At 37.1% G+C, this 5,716-nt stretch overlaps 2 non-coding genes across 2 annotated transcripts; both read right to left on the bottom strand.

Annotated features, from left to right (window-relative positions):
- Window positions 1-3,180: 3,180 nt before the first annotated feature.
- Window positions 3,181-3,294, bottom strand: LOC137106249 (U5 spliceosomal RNA). The gene has a single exon (XR_010911908.1). It is a non-coding gene; the product is annotated as a U5 spliceosomal RNA (small nuclear RNA).
- A 1,414-nt stretch (window positions 3,295-4,708) lies between these two features.
- On the bottom strand, window positions 4,709-4,823 carry LOC137106250 (U5 spliceosomal RNA). The gene has a single exon (XR_010911909.1). It is a non-coding gene; the product is annotated as a U5 spliceosomal RNA (small nuclear RNA).
- Between the last annotated feature and the right edge of the window lie 893 nt (window positions 4,824-5,716).

Here is a 5,716-nt window from a genome sequence, read left to right as displayed (position 1 = left end):
TTAGACTGTTTCCCCGGTGAAGCGTTTCAAAATAAAACCGCATTACGGAGGAAACTGTAAGGAGGGATTGTGAGGGACGTTTGTGTTTTGTTTGTGTGTCGGTTTGCGGTTGTTTTGCGTCTTTGATGTCAATTTGCATTTATTTGTGGTTGTTTTGTGTGTTTGCTATCTCTTTTTTCTGTCTCTTTGTTGCTCATTGGAGGTTCGGATCTCTTTGGTGACATTTTTACATCTTTGTAGTTATTTGCATCTCTTTCTCATCATTGGCTTATACCTTTACAGCCGTTTGTGTTGTTTTAAGGTTTCAACCCTTTTGCATATTTATAGTCCTTTCTTGTGTCTTGTTTTTTCAATTTCACACCTCTTCACATCTCTTTGTGAGCATTTATGGTCTATGTAATATGTCTCTTAGTGGTTTTTTGAATCACTTCATAACTTTTTAAAATGTATTTATCTTTGTAGTAAATTTGCATCTTCTTTGGGTCAACTTGAGTCTGTGACAAGTTTGTATCTCTTTGTGACCTTCTACATTTTTGTAGTTATTTTTGCGTCTCTTTGTTGTAATTTAACATTAGTGTGTAGTGTCATTAGTGTATGTATGTAGTGTAATGTAATGTAGCTCTAATGAAATGCTTCAGCGTCAATGTGGAGAGCAGAAAATGGTATAGACCTGTCATCACTTACAGTACAGGCGCTTCAGTATCGAGGTGAAAAATCAGAATCAGTATCAGAAAATGTTTATTGACAAGGCACAGTTAAGAACACTTGTCTTGGTAAAAAGTGCAAACACAGAAACTAAAATACAAAGTTAAAATACAAACGTGTGACACACAACAAATATGAAATATGTAAACAGAAAAAAGATAGAATAAAATACAATAACATAAAAAAAATTGAAAAAGCTATATACAGAAGAAATGAATGTGCAGTGGGAAGTGGTGCAACTTAAAAGTGGGAGTGACTGACTGTAGGTTAGAGGGGGTATCTGGGGGGGATTGGGGTCTTGGTCCTGATGAGCCTATTGCCAGAGGGGAGGGGCTGAAAGAGTTCATCTCCAGGATTAGAGGGGTTGGCTGTAATCACAGACTTTCAATATTATGATCCCCAGTCCAGTGTTTCAAATTTGTTCTATTCATTTTTAAAACTGTGCCTTATCATTAAATGCAGTCCTCTGTGTAAACGCAAACACTTCACATATTTAAAAATGAAAGCATTTTAGCTTTGATCTTTATTTTGAAGGGTACGAAGTAGAGCTTCCTGTATGATTCCTACCGCCTCCAGCTGACCTGACACAGTTTCTCGCAACATTAGCGACCCCCTTCCTCCTCCTCATCACCCTCTCTCTACCTCCCCTCCCTCCTTCCGGATCAACGCTACGGTCATCACGTGACCTGTCACACAACTGATGTTTGTCATGTTTTAACCGGGAGGAGATGGGGGAGAACTCGAGAGGAAGAATTGGGGGTGGGGTCATCTGGTAATGTCCTGGGCACACATCATGTTCCTCTGGGGTAACACATAGGGCAAACGTTACTCCAGTACAATCAAGGACTTTAAAAGCAGGTTCATGTTTCAGACTATACATAATAACTTTGAAGACTTTAGATTTAAAAGGTTGGAGTTAGGGGAAATGGATTTTGTCAATGAGTGTCTGCACCACTACTGAGAACATATCTTGAGTGCATTTTACATGTTTCTGCATGTTGGCAGAACAGGGGCTTGGAAAGTGTCTTAAGTTTTTGCACACTTTTCGTTGTGGGTTTAATTTCACACATTGCCCACAAGTCCTAATTTTCCTAGAGATATGCTAGAACTTGTATTGTAGTCAAGCTGGACCTAATTGCACACTGTCCTTCTTTTCACATTGCAAATTAGTACAAAAACCAAGCCATAAATTCCATAAGTGACCTGGCTGTAGACCTCCACTATAACATCTTGTGGTGAGGCACAGATCACACAGATTTAACAAACTTTGAAGTTAACATGGATCTCCTAGTGATTAACCCTGACATGGGAAATTCAGAAGATTAGTTTCACTAAGTCGCTGTGGTAACTAAGTTTTCTCTAAACTCGCTTAATGGCCCCCTGGACAAGCGTATAACGCCATTATTCAAAATAAGCTAGCTAGGTTGTATGTGTGTCAGTCTTGTCTTAGATGGTCAATGTGTCCACAGTGTACAGTACCACGCATCTCATCCAATGACAGCTGGGATTGGCTCCAGATCCAAGCCTTAATGGGATAAGCGGTATAGATAATGGATGGATGAAAGAGGTCAAATGAGGTTTTGAGTGTCCCCAGGAGCAGCCTGTCTGCATGGACCAGAAGGACCTTGGATAGGGAGGTGACCAGGGACCAGACAGACCCTCTTGCATCAGAAGTTCGCTGCCGTAAGGGAAGAATCTCAGCAACACTTTTAAAGAAAGAAGACACAGCCTCTTTAGAGTTTGCCAAACATTTACTCACATGTAGAGAGTTTTTTCCCTAAGAAAATCCCTCAGATGGACAGTGTATTAAATTATGCATTATGCAGTGGATATTCAGCACATAGTATGAACTGATTTAAATTTTATCTTCAGTTTGCATTGTATTTTTATTTTAATTTCTTCATTTTATTTTTCTCTAGTAAATTATTGTGTATGATATGATTCAGCCATAGGTTGGTAATTGGCTGCTTATATAGCGCTTTTATCCAAAGCACTTTACAATGTTGCTTCTCTTTTTAGCAACGAAGGACTACTGCTACTCATGCAGCAAGGAAGGACGGGGAATTGAACCACTGGCCCTGTGGTCTGTGCAGGACTGCCCTACCACCCCTCTTTTGTCATATCAGGGGTCAACTTCAATTTTTCAAACTATATCAAGTAGATATTTTCTAAAGTTGAAGCCTTATTGTAGCTGTTGTTGAAGTCAACAGGGAAACTGAGGATTTTATTTTAAAAACAAGAGAAAGCAAAAAATATTAAAAAATTCTTTTAAATTAATAACTGCATATAATTTTGGATAGAATAACGATCTTAGATTTTCCATCACTAACTTTAACGTGGTTGCCATTATGACTTCATGTTTCCAAAAACATAATAGATTGTTTATAGCTAATTTAACCTCTGTAAGTTGTTAATAATTTCCTGTGTGAGGGCGGCATCGATATCTCGCTATGTTTACTTTTCACATAGTTAGAAAGCCCCGCTGACGCAGGGCATCAAAAAATTAGGTAAAACTCTTGTTGTTCCTCTCCACGGAAATCTTTAGTAAAAGGCGAAAGATTTATACGATCTGAAGAGAAACAAGAGTGATCTGCCAAACTACAGTCAAAGAGGCGAACCAGGTTGACGGCCATACCATTTTAAGTGACGGTTTTAAAACTCACACGTATTCGAAAAATCTACATTACATTATTAGAAAAAAGAAACATGCACACACGGAAGCAATACACGAGGTGAAATTTTGATGGTAAAAAACGCACGTCTGTTTCGTACTAACTATTGGTTCTTATGGTCGCGCAATGCATGATGGGATTGCACTTTGGCGTAATTACAATTTTACAAAAATGTCACCGATACTAACAAGAATTTGAACAGCCATGAAATAGTGCACTCAGACGCAGAATGCTTCTTACTGCGTTTTGTATGGCTCTTATTTTACGTACATCTTTAAACAAACCGAAACTGCTCTCTTCCATATACACACACATGCGTCTTTAGGATTAACTCAAATACCACAAACTACGCAGGATTCTTTTGGAACAGCGTTGTTACTTGCAAAGTTCATATATAGTGCAACGTTTTATTTTTACCATTTCATGCACGAAGAAGTCAGCTTTGCGCCTTAACGGGACATAAAAAAAGTTCTTTTGAGCTCTAAGACAATTTACAACACATAATAAAGAGTTGGGATGGTGGGTCAGATTGTCTCAAATAACTCTTTTACTGTTAAATTTCACTGACAATGAAGAGAAGCAGCTCCACTCATGTGCCAGTTTTCTCCATAAACTCATTGTTTTTCCTGGTTTTAGGTTGTGACGCAATGCATGCCGGGAGTGGAGACCATTTAATCACGTTATCCGTTACCACAATGTTTCTAGTTTATGAAGTCATTTCAATTCAGTTACATCGATTTACATACAACTGCAAAGTGGCCAAGGACAAACACACATCGTATGTGATAATAGTGTTTATTAAAGCGTTAGATATAAGACAAAAAAATAAGCCCCCTTTGGCAGAGCAGCTTTAAACGCAAGCTGTGTGCAACATTAGGTCGAATGTAAATGGTAAATGTGTGGGGTTGAGGCTCTTACTGTTACCCCCTGACCCACAACTACCCTAAAATGCACAGAAAGTCAGCAGTGGAGAAAGTATTGAAGTAAACGTAAATGTGCTGAATGATAACAAAACCCATGTGGCTGTTCGATTAATTAGAAACAGAAGAAAAATTATCTGAGCTCAAGCCTAAAACCAAAATCTATAGTTTACAGAACCTGCTAGACAGATAATTAAGGTTTAAGATAATTGGCCTCCTAAATACAACAAAAGAAAGAATGCAGGAGTAAAAATAACATTTTTCGTTGTTCCTCAGTGACTTTTTCAAAATAGATATTTGTGTGTTGGTAACAACAAATTTAAATTCATGTAATAACTGAAAGTTTGTACAATAGATCATTGTAGCTAGTACATACATGACTATCAAAGCATTTATTTTAACATATCAGAAAGCCCCACAAGTTGCAGGGCATCAAAAAATTGAGTAAAACTCTTGTTGTCCCTCTCCACGGAAATCTTTAGTAAAAGGCGAAAGATTTATACGATCTGAAGAGAAACAAGAGTGATGTATCGTTACGGCAATAGAGTTGTCGGTCGCGTCAGCGTGGACACGTACTTCACCGCTGGTGCGTAATTACGTTTTTAACTCACAAGCTGAAAAACAAACTCTTGTTTAAACTCAGCACCATTAACTAACGTGAAACCTGCTTTGGTCCCATAGTGAAACTTTCTAAAGTGAAAACAAAGCGGTAATAAAAAATCTCGACCCTATTAAAGCGAAGTCTTCACTCCCATCATGCTTTGCGTCAACCATGACAACATGAAAACTATTCAAGCTTATTAAGTGGAAGTTCGATCTTTCACAAACAACTACTAAGTCTCCGTCAAAAGAATTCTTCACATTATTTGTAATAAGGTTAAATTAGACTTTTACTGTGATGCACAACAACAACAAAAACCATTCTGCTGTTTCTTGCACTTGCATCTAATGAAATGTAAAAACTTTTCTGATAGGACTTTGCTTTAATGTTTTCTCCTTGACAATATGTATTCTATATTTTTCAAACACAAAAAGCTGAAAATGTGAAAATACAGGAAAATAAAAACAAACCAAATGAAACCGATGTAATGGTTGTTTTATTGTAACAGCAGAAAGAGGCAGATATCAGTCAAAACAATGGAAACACGTGTTTCCATTAGAGATAACACTCAATGAAATCTGAGCTTTTGTATCAAACCTTTGTACTAATTTGTTTATTTTTTATTTCTAGTGTGGAAGTATTTTTTTATTTATTTTGATTTTAGGAAGAATTTCTACTATTTTCCCATAATTTTACAAATCATCAGCTATTATAAATAGAGAAAAATATCCCAGTGCAACAAATTTAAATTCATGTAGTAACTGAAAGTTTGTACAATAGATCATTGTAACTACTAAATATACGAATATTAAAGCATT

Source organism: Channa argus, chromosome 20, assembly GCF_033026475.1.
Source record: "Channa argus isolate prfri chromosome 20, Channa argus male v1.0, whole genome shotgun sequence".
Classification (NCBI taxonomy): domain Eukaryota; kingdom Metazoa; phylum Chordata; class Actinopteri; order Anabantiformes; family Channidae; genus Channa; species Channa argus.
The sequence above is the reverse complement of the archived record's forward strand: the minus strand, read 5'-3'. Positions and strand labels throughout refer to the sequence as shown.